Source organism: Monomorium pharaonis, chromosome 3, assembly GCF_013373865.1.
Source record: "Monomorium pharaonis isolate MP-MQ-018 chromosome 3, ASM1337386v2, whole genome shotgun sequence".
Taxonomy (NCBI): domain Eukaryota; kingdom Metazoa; phylum Arthropoda; class Insecta; order Hymenoptera; family Formicidae; genus Monomorium; species Monomorium pharaonis.
The window spans coordinates 4,992,992-5,012,308 of NC_050469.1; the positions used below are offsets into that span (position 1 = coordinate 4,992,992).

At 39.5% G+C, this 19,317-nt stretch overlaps 1 protein-coding gene and 1 long non-coding RNA gene across 7 annotated transcripts in view; one reads left to right on the top strand and one right to left on the bottom strand.

The window, feature by feature from the left end:
* LOC105838083 (hemicentin-2) overlaps nucleotides 1-19,317 on the bottom strand; it is a 361,527-nt gene that overhangs the window by 260,267 nt on the left and 81,943 nt on the right. The gene's annotated exons all lie outside the window — the stretch shown is intronic.
* On the top strand, nucleotides 676-17,514 carry LOC118644768. Its single transcript, XR_004962542.1, has 2 exons — nucleotides 676-5,423; nucleotides 6,025-17,514. It is a non-coding gene; the product is annotated as an uncharacterized LOC118644768 (long non-coding RNA).

The window sequence follows — 19,317 nt, forward strand, 5'->3', positions numbered from 1 at the left end:
ATTGAAATAATAATAAAATACAAAATTTCAAATTGCTGTAATAAAAAAACTAGTAATTTTCAAGCTTTGTGCCCATAGAAACTTTCGATCGGTGTATCAGAAGCTGTAACATGCTACAGTTTCAACCAATTTCACGAGAGCCAAAATGTATAAGAAATGTGCGAAGTGTTCTATATTTAGTGTAAATTATATGACGTCATAGCAAAGAAATAATTTAAAATCGTATGAAGTCATAATAAATATGCTAAGTAAGAACTATTGGGTTACTTGTAAACTATATATATATAGATAATATAAATTTACATTCTAATACTATCTTCCCATATTCTGCTCTTATCTGAGATTAAGCTCGCTAATCTAGTCATGAAATATGCGTGGCGTATAAGAGCGAATAGCGAATGTAAGTGACATTAAATCACTATTACGCTCTTTACTAAGCTGGTCATACATGTAAGATATTAATAATACCAGACGTCAAGACCCAGAAAGAGAATAACATACTAGTATAATATAAATTTCATATAAAGTTGCTTTAACATTATTAACTATAATACATTTCCTTCAAGCATCACAAAATTAATTGTTTAAAACCATAAACTTCTCTCTCTCTCTCTCTCTCTCTCTCTCTCTCTCTCTCTCTCTCTCTCTCTCTCTCTCTCTCTCTCTCTCTCTCTCTCTCTCTCTCTCTCTCTCTCTCTCTCTCTCTCTCTCTCTCTCCTCTAATTAGTTAATATGTATTTCCCAAAGTACTTCTCTTTTTTTTTTGTTAAGAGAATATTATTATACATTCAATTTAATCCATCGTGTTCCAATCTTCTTTGTACTTTTATGTTGCAGTAACACTAACAATATATTATATGACAAATATTTTTATCATAATCCATGTGTATTTCTATATAATATTTTTGTACGTAATAATAATATTTTCATTTTTTAATTTATATTTATAATATAAGCGTTTGTCTCTAAATTATTTTTTATTATTAATGCTTGGATTTTACAGTTGAACATAACATAGTAAAAGCGTATAATTTCTACTTGTCAAAGTCGAGAATTCTTTCGTCACCATTTCATTTATTTCGTGCAGCCACGAACGACAGTCGACATAATGTCGCGGTAAGCGGACAATGTACTTAAAACTTTAAATATGTTGACTTCAGAACTTTGCGTTACGTCACAGTGCCAACATCCCAAGAAACTAACTGCAATCCTCAGGCAAGCACAAACGAGGGGCACAAATACGCAATACGCGAGCGTGGCAAAGGATTATCTAATTAAACCGCGCGCGAGTTGCGTCACGGCCTGCGTAACATAGCTAATCGTCTTCGGCATTGCAGCGCCATTATAACAAGAACGAATCGACATGTAGGCAGCTTAGATAATTGCCTATCGACGATTCGCTAAATTAAAACGCATCTTACGTAATATATAAGGATGCAGGATTACAGCGCGCGCGTACGCGTGCGCACAACTTACCAATTAATGACGTTTTGATTCATTAGCACTTAAGAGCATTCCCTTACAAAAACTAATTAAAGAATCCGAGCCGCAAAATTAAAGTTTTTATTGATAATTTTTGCATATAAACTCAAACTAATAAACGCAATGGACAGTTTACCACATTTGTCGCTGACGAAAGACTAGCTGAAATATGATACAATTTATTGTTGTTTAGAATTATTTATGCATATATATTTTAATACAAAATTAAAAAGAAAAAATATATCCTTATATTAATTTATTATATAATTATTCAAAAGTAAAAATATTTAAGTTTGATATTTTTTTTATAACTATTACTATTCTTTCTTAATTAGACCCAAGTATGTCACTATTCGGTTTTGTATAAGTCCAAGTTTATGTACCTACTAGTATTATATTAATGCTAACTTCAAGTAAATTAAGAAAGCATTTGTATCATGACAAGGCTGTCCCAAGTTTCGAATAATAAAACTTTCTTGCATTTCGCGGTAATCAATCTGCTTGTCTACGGTTTGGAAACCGCGGCTGTAAGTAACCATAATATAGTTACCCGACCGATAATTAACATTAATATTTCAACATAATCGATCGAATGGCTTAAGACGCTTTTATTAGTCTGGTGGAGGGAAACGCCAATCCTACGTAATCTTTTGTTATGACGCTAATCTTGCTCGACGGAAAGAAAGAGAGAGAATACTCGCCTCGAAAGTCGCTGAGCTATTCAGCTTTTTCATTAAATTATGCCCGCATGGAAAGTACGGTCCTTTCACGAGTTGTCACTGTGCCAGTCTTAAATAGAAGATTGCCCGGAGCGATTGTTCTCCCGATCGAAAGATTCCATCGGCGGACAACTTTTAATGTACAAAGATCGCCAGGTCCTGTGTTCTATCGCAAGTCCCCATAATTAAAGGTCACATCTACCCTCCCCTCTGTAATTGAAAGGACAAGGAAGCGAAATGCAAATAAAGCCGAATTAAACTCCACTGAAACCGTTCGCCAAATAGCTGGTGGTCTTCACCGTCCACAAAGCGTTATACTGAAAAGCACGAGGATCTCAAATGCTTTTATCCCTTTCCGCTTCACGTAATTTTAATTTAATGGAATCGTGTTCTGAGAAAGTAATCAAAATAATTTATTAACTTCATAAATGTCAGTTTAGAATTAAAAAGCTATTATTAATATTTGCAGATTAGAAAGACAAGTCATAAAATAAACATATATAAAAATATCTAGAATATAGCCTCTATTATCCATTAAATCGTTATATGATTAAAAATTATAAGTATCTACTGGATAATTTTAGAATTAAAAAAAGAGTAATTTTCTCTCAATTAGAAAAAATTTACGTGAAAAACGATGTCGGAAAAGTTAAGACTGTAAATTACATATAACCGTAAGCACGGATAAACATGAATGGTGTCGTATTTGCTATCCTCAAGTGGCTCTCGCGGATACTCACTCACATGAAAGAAACACGTCGCGAGGCGTGTTACGAAGAAAAACGCCAAGCGAGATATCGTTATCGCACGTTTCATGAATACACCGCGATAAAATGTATATAAGCTGTCCCGAGTGGCACGCGTATTTTTCAACTGCTCGTGCAATTGCTCGCGCATGTTCGTATTGCACCGTGCGTTTCGTTTGCAATAATCGTGTTGTTTCAACAAAGTAACTCGTAACAAAATGTTCGTTGATATCACATAAAAATAGCACAATACATCTTTTTCACAGAATTGTTTAAAAATAGCGTATTATTTTTTTAATCACTTCTTTGAGAGAAGTGATTAAAATAAATAGAAAATATATTACACTGTACATGTTTAAAGCGTCTCATATCAAACAAAATCAATTTGACGTGTTAATAAATTTCCGAAAGACAATATTGCTTTCCTTAATTTCCCTCGAACGCGAAAACACAATGCCGAAAGTTCTATATTAATCATCCGCTGTCTTAATAAAGGTGCCATCGAAACTCTTAGAAGTTTTAGAAGCTGCGCTTAAACCAATCTCGCTTAAAACGGTTAATGGACTAAAGAATTACATCAAGGCGTTTGAAGCTCGCGCAATCAAGTAATCTGGAGTCCCGCAGAGACGGCCCCGACTCGATTAGCCTTGTACATCCTTACATCCATATATGTAGGGGCTTATTCGCGATAATGGCGGGCGTGAACGATATTTCACGGCAGGCCCTATATCATCCCCCGAACTACAGCGTATAAGCAAGTGCGATCGCGGATAACGAGCGACGGCTTTGTCCGTAAGCTGTCACGGGTTGTGCAACCTGATTCCGAGGAGGGAGAGCATAGTAGGAAATTACAAGCGCGCGCTCGTGTCCGCGCTACGATCGATCGATGCGCCGATGGTTTTTCAAAATTGTCTCCTCGCCCTGTAATCATCTGTCAATCCAGCCCCACCCGGGAGGACAAAGATATTAAATGATATTTCGCGTCATAAACAAAATTTAACCTAGTTTCGCAAGTAGAAGGAGAGAGGAAAAGAGAGAGAGAGAGAGAGAGAGAGAGGGAAAACTCCTCTTCCACCGCTGATAATCAACTTTGCCGGCGTTAGTGACGATTAATAATCGCGCCACGCTGGCAGCTGCGAGTGAAGGCTCGGGTTCAGTGTTTTGGAAACGTTAACTCGGACGTATTAAGTCCGCTAATTATATCGTATCCTGTGTACATGTGCGAATTACCGCGCACAAAGGCAGAAATTTCGAACGCTCGGCGAGTAACGGCGTGAAATAATTACATAATGCTTCAAAATTACGCTTCCGGCCGACATCACTCGAGACCTACCACTTTTTACCTCCTCGTCGTTATACAAATCGGCTGTTTATACTCTCGCGGGACATTCGTAGTCGCAAAGAGAACGTATATGCACTCTGGCTTGGATTCCGTCGAATTCTTCGGGCTTACAACTGACTTAGCGAGATCCCTTTAAGGTCCTACGCGTCTGCCGCTTTAATCTCATGGAAGGTAAATTTATCGTCAGGCAAACAAGGCAGGCGACAGTGTTTGCACCTTATTATAGGTCCCTCGCGAATTTTTATATATATACGCACTCCGTGTACTTTTACGGGGCGCATATTCGAAGATATAATAAATACACGAACTGCAGCTCTCGCACAGAAAACAAGTTGCCTGTCCTTATCTTGAGCAAATTGTACACAATAATCATTTTCTCCAGTTAATAATAAATTCATAAATGTTATTATTGTCAATTATGATCGATTATCTACAGCAACGTATATGATCGAGATTCTTCGAGAAGTAAATAAATACATCGATAAATCTCTTAGAAATTTTTAACAAAAAAATAAAAGATACTTATTTTCAAACTTTTATATTTTCAAATTTTAGCGGCTGAATGCTACGCACAGATTAATTCTCGTGTTTGTTATCTTTCGTGTTTAATTTTTTAATTAAAAACTAACGTTTTTACGTATTCCGTACTTACCGAATCAATATATAAGATGAAAAGCATCCCAAAGTAATAAATTTTTATAAACAATGATGTACATATTTAATAATTGTGTACGTGTGTGTATATATATATACATATATGCGCAAAACAATGCGTCACCTGCGTTACGTAAGGCGCGCCAGAGGCGATGTCGTTACGAAAATGGCTTAAGCCCGCGTTAATTAAGGAAGGCTTTAGCTAGTACCGGCTATAATCACCCGCGGCGGGCGTCGCCATGGCGACTGTAGAATGCGTAGAAAATGGCCGCGAGATGAGGAAATGAATGAACCGGAGTCGGATAGGAGAAAGGGAGGCCAGGGCTGTCAGTGCAACTGTTTTTACAAGACGGGATCGTCGGTCATTTGTCAGTCTCTCTTCGTCTCGTCCTTCCTATTGCTCTTCGAGACAGCCTACCTGTTATGACTAGTATAGTTATTACACCACAAATGACTGTATTATCTTCATGTCGTATACTAGTGAGTAGCGTGTTAATTCTCTATGTATGATCTGCATGCATAACCCATTATTTCAAAAAACAAAATATCGGAATTAGAAAAAATATATAGCACTTTTAATGCAGCTTTAAAATAAATGTAATTTACTATTATTATAGACCACTTCCTTTTAATGTTCCTTAAATTCTAGATAAATTTGAAAAAGGGCTCTAGATAAATTTGAAAAAACACTTGTTTCGAATAAATATTACCAATTAATCTAATTACTCAACTAAAGAGCTAATATCAAATATCAAAAATCAAATATCAAAATATCAAGAGAGCTAATTCAAAATTAATTTAATTTGTATAGTATTAAAAAGCAAATTACAGCTAGCGTTATAAATTTATTATAAACTCTTTTCTTTGTTATAAACTGATATAATTATTTAATTAAAATATCTTTAGAGAATATTTAATTAAATATACATTTTCTTCATTATTTCATGAATAACTTACTTTTGACATAATATTTAATATAATATTTTATGATAAATTACATTTAATATAAATATTTTATATGTATTTAATCAAAATATATTGCAATATTGAATCATTTAAAAGTTCTCTATAACATAATTAGTTTTACAGACCTAACGAATCCTACACGGAACCCATGGCATATATAGAGACAGCAAAAAAAGTGAGGTTGTTAGAAAGAAGGCTATGATAACGAGAGAGAAAAAATCCGTAGATCGGTTAATTCTCTGGGCAATACAAAGTACTCGAATACTTTACGTCGCAATCAGTCGGGACAGTAGGATAGAGCGAGATCGGTATCTGTCCGGTCCAGTCCGGTATAGTACGGTTACACGAGAGGTTGCCGATTAATGCAAATGTCTAACCTATTGCGGTGCATGGCATAGGCCCGGTCTAACTGATGGGCCGATCGCGGAAAACCGAGGAGGATGGAATCGAGAGAACGGGGCGAGCAAGCGAGCGAGACTGACGACGATATGGACATGGAGTTGTCCAGGGGTTGGCGCACGGAGAAGGGTATAGGAGAGGGTCTATTCTGAATTACCCTCGGCCTAAACTGGACCTGCTCCACGACGACCGTTCGACCGCAGCGCTTCAATTTAGAATGCTAATCAGGCGGCGTTCCTCCCTCCGTCCCGTCCCACACCCGGTCGACACACCGGCCATTGCGCCGCCGGTTTAATGTCTATACGTGTATTCATCCCTTAATCTGCCGGTACTTCAAGGGTCAGAGGTGAGGCCGCCTTTAACCGGGTTGCTAGTGCCACTATGTCAATGTCTCTGCCGTAGGAGAATTCTCGCCGCAGTGAGAGGTCGTAGCGATCGCTGCAACATCCTTCTGGCAAAGCCGAGAATAGTTGGAGGAGCCGCCCGAGGACTCAACCCAGTCCCCTCGCTTTGATCTCACGTCAGGACAAGTATATAGACGAACGTGTGCTTGGAGGCCGGACCATTGATCGATGGACGTTCCCTGCCTGTCAGCAGAATCGTGCGATGAATGATAGCAAGTTGCCTCGAGACATCACCCTGTTGCCGGTACCACGAAATTGCAAAACTTTATCTCTCTCTCGGTACTGTTAATAACAAGCAAGTATACAATAATAGTCTATTCAACAGATCTTGTAATAAAATAAACTCCACGGGCGAAAATTCAAATATAAACTCGCTATAAACAGCTATTGGATAAAGTCTCTCGATATAGATGTCTGTCTTACAAAGTCTCGTCGTTCTTGAACCAATTACTCAAAATTACTCAAAATTCGTGCAAGATAACGCAGTGATATCCAATATCGCGGTTCATGATTCGCAATTATAACCTACAGCTTATCTAATCCCGCATTAAATCGTTTTACCGCGCATAATAATTGCACGAGCCACGATATAGATATCTTCGTGATTAATTTTCCTTAAACGGGCAAGCACCCCCCTTCCCTCCCCCTCCCTGTTGGACGAAGATATCTCCAACTATGCTTTAAGTATCTCCTGTTTAAAAAGAACGGTAGATCAGAAGACAGAATTTCAATTAAACATTTACGCCGTGCGAAAAGTCCTCCGACGCTTTCGTAACTTTACGTGGAACGGCTCCAGAATCACTTAAATCATTTATTAATCCGCCTGATGGAAATGCCTCGCTGTACGCAGGAAAATTCTCGGTGCCCTCTAGCAATCTCTAATTAGTGAACTTGTTAATTAGCTAATAACAATGAAAATACCGCTAGCACAAACTCGTAATCAAAACTCAAGGTCTCGACGTAATCAATCAACGTATAAGTAAAAAAGATATCTTCAAAACAAATCGAAGCTTCAAAATAAAGATTATTGAACGAGTTCGTAGGGTAAAAAAAAAATAAAGCACGCAATTATCACGTCGGGTGGCGAGCCAGTAACTCTGCGCGGGATTTAAATAAAATTATCGGCAATTCCATGAACAATCCGACACGCTCCGAATACAAGTGTCAAGCTAAATTACGTAGCGGTGATGTAAAAACTTGCAGACACGCACGCGCGCTCGGGGCACGAAAGAAGAGGATTTTGTTTAAATTCGCATTTAATTTTACCGCGCGAAATCCGAATAACGATTTAATTTACGTCCCGCCGGTATATTCATCGCGTCCGAAAGAAAATTAATGGATTTTACGCCAACGGCGAAAGCCGGACATACTACTAAATTATCAAGAGAGCGCTCATGTAATGCACGAGCTGACGCGGCTAGTCACGTTACATTGCCGCGAACTGAACAAAGAGTACACACTGAAAACGCACACTTTACTCGGCAAACAAGATTTATATTCAGACACAGTTTCTGAGATAAATGGGACTAGACCTTTATCTCATCAGTTGAATATGAGAAATACGCGCGCACAAAACGACCCTTGCTTTCATTCAGCTGGTTATACGTAATATTTAATTGCAATTTAAACGACGATATCAAACGGAGCAAAATTACCATAGGCGCAAAAGGAAACACTACAGAATTACAATTTCAATCGCGGCGATGCTATACAATTGCTTTCCGAGTTGCAATGCCCCACTTTACTCAATGACACGATAAAAGCAACTGGAACAGGCCGTCGCTGAAGAGAAATAAATTACCGCCAAACGTATCGTTATACGCGCGCTGCAGCGTTTTTATTTAGAAAAAAAAAAAAACTATCGTGAAATCCTTTGATTACTTCCAACAACTTCGTTAAAATGTAATCGTCTCGCACTTTCGCATAACCATTTTGATCCGAGAGAAATCATTCCTGTTAACGCGAGCGTGATATCAATTATTAACAAAGAAAATAAAATGCATCGCGCAAGTAAAAGAAAATTAAATAATCTGAATTTCAATTGAGTAAGTTTCCCATATATGCACAGTTCTATTAATAAATTTATTTTACTGCAAATTTAAACACACACATATCATTAAACGCGCGCGCATCTGTGTGTGTGTGTTCGAATTTCTAGCGAAAAGCAAATCCATAATTAAAGAGACCTCTTTCCCGAAACTTATATGTCCATTTAAATTCGCCAATGTAGATTAATTTTGATCTCAGCTTACTCTTTTCATCTTTTTCTAATTCCCAGAAGAGAAAAAGATGAAGAGCAAGTTGAACCAAAATCAATCTACACTGATGGAAATGAGTATTACAGATTCAAAATGATACTTTCCAGCATTTTGAAAACTGATCGAAATTCTCTGATTAATTAAATTGAGCTTTTCTGGACCGGCGAATGTACGAGTTTAGCTAAACCCGAAGAGTAATTAAATTTTCATCGAGACACGTCCTCGACTCGGCTCGATGGTTGTCGATCCGTGCCGCGTTGACGCGCGACCACGCAAATTGCACAATCGACAGGTGGCGATGATGATTTTGAGTCCGGAGGAGCGACACGTTGATTGCAAACGCGGTCACGTTCTTCTCCAGGGATATATATCAATCCCAAAAGACATGCTAATCACGCGCCATTCTTGTGCATCGACACCGCCATATTCTCCGCTGCTCTTCCGCCTTCAAATTTTCGACGCACCTGGGCTTCGTACACACGACACGACATACGATAGCAAAGGTTGATATTTCAATTCAACTGCCACTAAGCCTAGAAAGATTAGACGTTTTAAAAAAAAGCAAACATTATTACTAGGTTAGCAAATATTAACTCGTTAACTAAATAATAGCCGAGGATGATAATTTCATTTTACGTGAATTACGACAATGCACCCTGGTAACACGAGTAAACAAATACAACTGTATGCGAATAATATTTGACAATTTTTCGTGCATAGTGAATTAAATGAAGACGCTATCTATTTTTCGCTATATTTGTGTTCTACAAAATTATTTTAATTCCTGCACGATAAATTCAGCAACAAATGTCTGCCAAAAGCATTCTACATGGATGCATATATGAATGTTTTGGCAGGCATCTAGAGTAATCTTAAATTATAAATACATTTAATCTTCTATTGTTGATTACGACTTGCATTGGGAAACTTATGGAGAGTAATTGTAGCTTTTCCAACCTATCTCCTACCGTATCCGCTACAATTATTCTCCCTAAGTTTCCCAATGCTAGCAAGTCATAATCAACAATAGAAGATTAAATGTTACTCTAGACTCTAGATGCCTGCCAAAACATTTCTTACCAGGATGCATGTAGAATGCTTTTGGCAGACGTTTGTTGATGAATTCATCGTGCAAGAATTAAAATAATTTTATAGAACACAAATGTAGCGAAAAATAGATAGCGTCTTCATTTAATTCACTATGCATGAAGAATTGTCAAATATTATTCGCGTACAATTATATCTGTCTACTCGTGCTACCTGGGGCAATGGCTTAGCGGAATGTAAAAGGCGAATATCAAACTGAATCACTTCCTAGAGAAAGAGATATAATATAATAAAGATTTTCGTTCACGACGTAAACAATTTCTGAACCAATCTGTTTAATTCGGAAGCTTCAAAATATCATCTGAGTGAATGACCCAGTCCATTTTCGGTGCGGCGGTTCCGTAGATAGTCTAGTGCATTTGCGAAACTCGGCAATCGCAAAAATGCCCGACTTGAATCGCGAGAGGATTCCCGGGGCCGTCGCGAGCTAGACCGAAAAATCGAACGTGATGAAACGCGGGGTACCTTTGGAGGAAGTACGCACGACGTGCGAGGGAAGGTCGAGAGAATACGTATTCAAAGCCAGTCCATTCGGCAACGAGATCCAGCCGAAATTCCGAAATTCAGAAACGCCCCGTTATCTGCCCGCTTCTTCCTTCCCTGTTTCTCTCCCCCTGTCCGCCCCTCTCCCTCTTTCTCATCTCTCTCTCGCGCCTCGGTCGGCGTGAATGGTCCTGGTCTCCGCTTCCGTTGGTACGGACACATTTGATATACGGACCGGTATATGCATCACACGGCGCGCGCGGCCGTATATAGATTACCGAAGGCGCGAGAGGAGGCACAATGGAGTGTAATCAACGCCGCCTGGAGCGGCGCACCGCGTCCGCGTTAATATTAAATCGCGGCTCCTGCGGTTGTCTCGAGTGCTTATCCCAGAGATCTTCCTCTCCGCCTCTTCGTCATACAGTTGCCGATGCCGCTCAGCTACAGATACCCCCTCTGACTGCGAGCTGTCCTTAACAGCGTTACCCCTGTCGCTGACACCCGCCTAAAATTTCACCCTGTGTCTCCCTCGCTCGCGGTTGACTCGCGCGACAAAGAGAAATCTTCGACGATCGGCTCGCACGACACACACACACACACACACACACACGCACACACACACATCATTACACTCGTAAGTAAGTAGACACATATTAAGATAGACTGCTTATGAGAAGCGAAACCCTAGATGAGAGTGTCTTCCGCAAAAAAAAAAAGGGAAAAAACAAGTTAGTAGGGCACTTTTCTCTCTGACACATATTAGATTAAAGAGAGAAGCTACCCTACTAATTCGTTCCTTTTCTTTGTAGAGGACACCCTGTCCTACCTCATAAGCAGTCTATCTTAATATGTCTATAGGTACACGCTAGATATGGACCTCCCTTATGATTACGCCGATGGATAAGCGAGACGATCCGATCTCACCTCGTATCCCTCCAACGGTTCAACTACCCCTTCACTTGCACTTTAGAATCGCGTTAGAGGACGCGATACGATCGCGCTGCCTCTTTACGAGATACGAACCGCTTATTATCCACGGGTAATTGGAGCGGAGATAATCGATGCGCGCGGATGCTATAGAACACGATAATGTAGAGCGCGGCAACCTGGTAACAGTTAATTCATCGTCAAATATTATCCAATATCTCGGAGTGTCATCGCTTTGAAAACAGATTTCCCCCCCACAAGTTTGGAATTTCTTGTTAATTGTCGCCACGTGATACGAAGTAGGATCATGATCCTCGACGTTAAATGCCCTTTAACCACCGAACGCACGTGCTTCTTTTGCCATTCGAGTAATTTAAATCTGTTTAAACGATTAAAACGATTAAAGGGAAAGGAGTTATCAGAGATCAGAGATAATTACATTAAATCTCTCTCGCAGAAAAGAATTATATATTCCCTTTTAGTTATATCTCGAGACGTCTACCAACTTTATTTTACAATTAATGAAATATTCTTCCCTTTATTTTATTCAAACTCTTATAATGTCTTCAAATATCAAAAAGATATATGTTAAATTATGCAACGACAAATTAAAATCAGTTAAAATAGATTTGTTATCATAAAATACGATCGTTTCGTCAGAGAATTTATTGTTTATATATCTCTTTTATAGTGACTCCACCCCGTTCTCCTAGGGCAAATGTATTGTTTGTCACTATCGCATCTCAAACGCATATTGATAAATGCAGTCACACAGCGCATTTATCTGCAATCTGAAATTACGATGGACACTCGATATTGTAATTGCAGCTCGGACGTAAAACGAGGCGGATGCACATATCGCGCATTATGTTAAATATGCTAACGATGAATATTCAGGGAACGCTGTGACCGAGAGCACACATGCATATTCCGCGGCGCAAGCGCACGAGTGATAAGTAGGTCGCTCCGATTCTCGAATGACGCAGCGAAGTTACGACTTGTAACGTGACGATAAATCCGAATAGGTATATGCGCAAGCTGAGTTTATAACTCTCGTGCCATCGAGGAATCATTAGCACACGATACGTAGATATATTTGGCACTAATCGTGATAATGCCTCCCCTCCCTTTCCTGCCATCCTCCCCTCTCTCTCACCGCCGAGAATAATAAACCGAAGAAGTGCCGATTTCTCGCCATCAATTAAGTCGGCCATCGCGTTTCTCGACGACGTGCGACATCATTTTTACATATAATTTGCGATTACGCGACTATAATTTTCCGGTCCGTCAGTTATAAAACGCTTTTTATGGTGCTGCTTATCACAGTGGTCCGTTAACGCTCTCTCATCGATCGTTAAAAAGTTTACCGTCGGCTGTGAGACCCATTCACAGTGTAGTTATAAGCTTTAACATTGCGCAATGACGAGCGTAAAAAGTATATATTCACCGTGGATGTAAACCGAATGTAAAGATAAGGTCATCTGTGTTCTCTCTTTTAACTTCATTCCCGGACCAAACATAAACCAGCTTGTCGGATGAATGAACCAACTCACTTTCAGTCTTCTAAAACTTGATAGTTTCCTTTTAGGTTTCATGAGATCTTCAAGATCTCTGATATCTGACAAATGCGAGGAGCGCATTGCGATATCAGAAAATCACTCTGTAAATGAAAACGTAGGATCTACCTCGCGATTCGACGCGTCGCGTTCACCAAGTTGAGCAATTTATCATTTGCTATTTACCATTTACTTATTATGCAAATCCTCCGCTGCTATGCTCCGCTATCATTAATCCTCAAGTCATGTCGCATCATGCTTTTCTCATTTAATCTACGTGATGCTGTGCTTTATGCAACCGTAAGGTCTTTAGGTGAAAAAACTTTTCATTAGAAAAAAATGTTTATGAGTTACTGACATAATGTTGAAAGAAGAATTGTAAAAAGGAGATTAGACGGGGGTATTAACGTTTTCAGCACCACCCGTGAAATGTCTGCCAATTTGACTTTGATAAACAACGCCAGCGCGCGTTTTAATAACAAGATAGCCGAAGCTACTACTAACAACGAGATTCGAGGCACGTTCCAGACCCGGCTCAATATTGGACGGTTTCAAAGATGCCCCCGCGTCCTTATCAAAGACGCCCCGGTTATCGAGGAGAGCGAAAACGGAGATTCAGTTGACTTCACCAACTGTGTATGTGTGTGTGTATGTATGTAGTATGTATGTATGTACGTATGTATGTATGTGTATGTGTGTGCGTGTGTAGAGTCAACCCTCCTCCGATTTCTTGCCCAGCGCACCCCTCCTCGCCGCCCCCGCGACGCCGCGTAATCGCGCACCCTCGCGCAATCGCAAGTCTGCTCCCCTTGCGGAATAGGTGAGCGGATTCCGCGACTCTCTGGTCGGTACCACCATCGGATATATATCTACCGTCGGGTGGCGTACTTCGGGGACATTTTCGTTATCTCGGGAGAACGTCAGCTTTCGTTATCTGCGGAGAGATAACCGCCGGCATTAAGGCGGGGACGAAGACGATCCCGCCCGACAAGGGACGAAATTTAATTCGCTCTGATACGCCGCGCGCGCGCGCGTGCGTTTCTGTACACCGATTTTCGGCGCACTCCGAGGTTACATTCCGTGCCGGTATCGTTATACCCAGGGTAACGGATGCCTCGGGGGGAGCGTGCGCCGAAACGTCCTTTTTCATCGTGATGATAAATGAAGCGCTGAGAGTTATATAGATCTAAGCCGCAGAGACAGAGGCGCAGGAAGAGAGCAAACGAGATAGAGAGAAGGAGAGAAAGTAGGAGAATAAAGCGGAAATTTGGAGAACTGTAATTCTACTATTAAATAATTTATACATTAATTTGCCCATCGCGTGGGGGATTATATCAAATAAACATTTAACTATTTCAAGTGTCTAAAGTGAATATGTTAGCTTAAACAAATTTTATAATCCTCCGTAAACTTTACGAGTAGGACCATAAAATGTACTAATTCAAAGGTAAATTCTTGCAACGAGGAGAACAAATAAATTTGGAGTATTACAATGTTGCTGTTAGACAAAATTTGTATATTTACCTATTGTGAGAATGTGTCAAATAAGTATTTAATTATTTCAACAATCAGACTAAAAAGCGACGATATTGTTTTAAATAAATTTTATAATTCTCCGCATTGGATAGCTTTATACAAGCAAAAGGAATATAAGATCCCTGTTACTAACTCTAGAATAAATTCTCATAACAGACGAGAAACATGGAGCTAACGGAAAGTATTAATTCTGCCGCGTACAATGCTGCGTCAAATTGCGCTACGCTGAGATGACCCTCCTTCGATAACTTCGCTATAAATGTCTAACAAGCACTCCGGCCGTTATGAGCACAAAGCAGGATAAAGTGGAATGTTACAGCTTTATGGGCATAGCTTCATCCTAGAGTAGCCCAAGGCAACACCCGGGCAGAATATCCATCCGGCGTTAACGCGAGGGCGGCCCGGGTCTCAGTGTCGAATTCCGGGGATAACCCGTGGATAGGCTATTTGCTGGCAGCCCGGGCCTTTGTGACTAGAGTTTCGTTAAGCGTCAAATTTCGTTCGGATCGCTCTACGGCGCGCGAGTCGAGCTGCTGCTATTCGACGTTTCCTAGTCAAGAGCGTTTCGATGTTCCCGTCACGTCGGTCCTATAAAGTCCGCGTACGGCCTCCCGCGCGCCAGGTACGCAACGCAACGGCAGTGAGAGGGGAAAAAAACTTCTGACTCCGATATTCGACTTTTAATACAACGTGGGCCGAGAACGGGCATCTGTATTTTAAGCGTCGCGCGTCGCGGTAATGACAGAAAAGTTTCTCTCTCGCGCACCGGAGTTGTAAAAATTCTCCTCTTTTTACGCCGAGATTTTTTCCCACGCGGACGGTAAAATATGCGAACTATGCAGAAAATAAAGATATTTCTCACGTAGAGTTTTACAATTGACGCGTGGATATCTGCTACATTAATTTCAAATATAAATGAGGGAAGAAATCGTATAAATTACTGCGTTTCCAAAGTAAACGTCTTCGATTAAAACAATAGGATATTCATAATTTAATTGATCTAAAACGTCCTATCCTAAAGTTATTCGTTTTTTTATTAGTTATGCCTTTTTATTTTCTATCCATAGGTGTCGCGTTTTAATTCAAATTTTAGTCAAGTTTTAGTTCAAATTCTTTCTTAACGAGCTACAAGTGCAGTTGTATCAAATATAGTAATTTTATCTACAAAACTATGTCTATTTTTTGCCGTATAGTAAAACTAATTGCTATAAATAAAATAACAAATGTTGAGGCGAATTTCCGTTTAATTAAATGCGACAAAAGAAACGCGTGTAAAAACGATTTGGCAGTACATTCCGTACAATTTTATCGCCTCTATGAAACTTTCTTAAGGTTACTACTTTATACCGGTGGCCCGGCATGCACCTGCGCTCTTGCAAACTTCAGTCAGCGGCACGAAACAAACTGACGTGCTGACTGAACGTTAGAAACTTGCTGAAGCAATCAACATTTCCGGGATACTCTTAGAACTACGTCAATTAAGCGGCCAGTGTGTTTGGGCAACTTTATACGAAGCCGCGGACAGGCTTCGTCTTAATTCGCGTTGCCGAAATAATTCCTACCGCGGCCGCATGCAATGCGCTGCTATTTCCATTGCGGATGCATAGATTGCACACCTACATCGCCGAAGATACAGATGTACTTGAGATAATACGAACAACTCTAAACGAGCAATTCTTTCGGCTTCCGTTGAAAAAAATAAATTTTTTATTAAAGATAAAATATTCTAAATTTCAATATTCTAAAATTTAGAGATAAAAATTCGTCGTATTTTATATATAGAAATAATTTATAATATTCGCAAATCTTAACTAGAAAAAAAATAGTATTTAGCGAATTAAGTATACGTCTTAATATATAACCATAAGTGATAAATTAATAACAATATTATGAAGTCAGATATATATTTTATAACAGTATGCTCATATATTTCACTATAAAAAATCTTGTCGATCGTGATTTCAATCGAGTTGAGATTACGCGCAGAAAGTTAGCGGCTGTTCGCGCATAAAGTGGGCGATAAAAGATACGTTCTCCTGCGTCTGAAAACCAGTAAGAAACTCGCGCGATTCATTAAAAACTTCGCACCAATCTTTGCTTTGAATTATTGAGCGCTGGTTATCGTTAAGTCACCTTTAAAAGAGAAAGAGAGAGAGAGAGAGAGAAAGGAAAAGTAGATTTCTAATCTACACTAACTTTTTAACGATCAAAATTAACAGCTCTAAAACATGGGTCTATCTCGAACGAGTTTGCAACAAAGATTATAATATTATCCATAATTTCTCAATATTATATTTTTTTTAAATAAAGTATGCTCCAAAACAGCAAGGTATGAAAAAAATAAAAACAAATGCGAATTCATGTGTGCGTGTATGTGAGCATAAAATAAATACATTATAAAATAGTAAGTAAATTAAAAAATAGGACTAAATAAGAATAGTCTTCCTCAAGTCTCTAATTATTGCTGGTTACGCGTAAACGCCAGACGTTAGACGAGCACAGCCTCCGTTCAAGAGCAGATGGAAGTGACAAACGGACCGCACCCTATCCCGTTGTCTCAAGCTAAGCTTGCATTTCGAATCTACCCCGTTAATGAAATTGCGGAGGATGCCTATTATTGATCACAGGCCAGAACGATGGTATAAACGGCGCAAAATGCACCGAGACGAGAAAAGAGAGAGAGAGAGAGAGAAAGAGAGGGAGGGAGAGAGGGAGGGTGAGAGAGAGGGACGCAGGCACGAGACAGAGAAAGCGAGGAGCAGGAAGCAGGGCAATGAATTAACATACCAAAGGGCGGACACACTGAACTCGGAAAATACGACCTTCTCATTTTTTTAGTTTCCCCGCCCCCTTATGCGCTCCCGCGCTCCACCACGCCATTGGGGCGGCTGCTGCAGAGTACCCGGCGGCGTTAGCACTTAATGAAAATCTACAAGACTTAACGTCCGTAACTCATTCGCCCGCATTTTCGGACGCGTCTGCAGTCCTCCCGGCGCCGTTAATCTCGAAAAGCGTTAATTTTTAACGCGGCCCGTTGTCTCGCCTCCTTCTTGCCGTCCCCATTAGGTGTGATCAAAGGCGAGCGACAGAAACGAGTTCGATCGAGAATCCAACTTGACGCATCGACGAACGCGAAAAAAGAGGAGGTAGGTTAACAAGCACGAAAAAAAAATCTGCAAACTGAAGAGAGAAAACCACTGTAGGTCTTTTTACCACTTTTTAAAATACGGCATATAACTTTGCGTTGCGGTAAAAGAAACTATTGTTAATATTTCAGGAAACACTTCATAAATATTAACTTCAATACCTACTGAAAGTCTTGCAGTTTATTACTTTTTTAAACACGATTTTTAAATTATATTTTAATTTATTTATTGTTACGCATTGCATATAGTAAATTAACTTCATACTAAATAGTAATATTTATAATTATAAAACACTAAGTTATTTTTAATCAATCAAAAATTATATTTCGTATAAAATCCAATTGTTTTTTCACGTATCTTCTCAATATCATCTTCTCGACGTCATTAACGTCGATTCAACAGCACCAACTGAAAGCGCGGGAATATATACGTCGAATACATCTGGAATTTATTAAATAGCCCGTTTCTGACGGCGAGAAAAATTCGATGTCGCCTTATCAGCGCGGACCAGCTAGGTAAGAAATGCTCCGTGTCCGGCGCGCTCGGTAAGTACACACGCAAAGTTCCCTCGGATAAGGAGTGTGTGCGCGCCCGCGCGCGTGCTCGTAACGAAAGAAACGACTCGGAACTTTATCAAAGAGCTACGTGATCCCTGCACTTAACGACCGGCCGTCCGTACGTCGCACCGACGTACGGCGTGCCTGGGAGATAGTCGGCCCTACGTGGCCCCGAGGTTTCCGCAAATTGGTTTTGTTAGAACCCGAGTGACTTTCCCCGTCGTCGATCCCGGAGTGACGGATTCCGTTGTCTTAATAGACGCCAAATAGAGAACACGAGGCAGATGCTATATCAACGCCGGACAACAATTATCGACTCGCAGCGGAATTTTACGAAGGTGCATTAAGAAAATACGGCCGAAGATAACAAGCGAAACAGACTTTCCTTTCGCGGCGGAAAACTTTTTAGTTACTAAAGTTTCCGGAATAAACCAAGAACAAACTAATTCGTGAAATTTTCAAATAAACGTACATACTTACTAATTGTGCAAATATGTATAAATAAATATATATATGTGTATATATATATATACACACATACACATGAAATATGTATAAAAATAAAAACATTTTTTTATTTTAAACGAAAATAAATCTAATGCCTTTGTTCATTAATATACTTTAATTACCAGTAATTATATAAATATATTCAAGAGCTTGGCATATTTGGGCATCTTTTTAATGTCAAAGAAAAAATTAATTATGTTAATTATTTACATTTTTTGACATACATATTTAATAACTCTTTCAAGAGATTTCTTTCGAAAGATTTATACTGAAAAGTATGCATGGCATAATTTTCGTAATTGATCTCGTTAAAACAATCCAAAATCTGCTATGTTAGCAAATTGGTCGATCCTAAAGTAGATACCAAGCATGTTTGATTGTTGATCTTCAAGCTATGCTGGAAACGTAGGAAAGCGTTAACGAACATACCTTGCTCGCCGAATTCGACAAATCGTCATCCCGCTAAATTTCCTAATCACCTTCATCTAGATAAGATATCATCTTTCAACAAGATTAATATACTTTAAC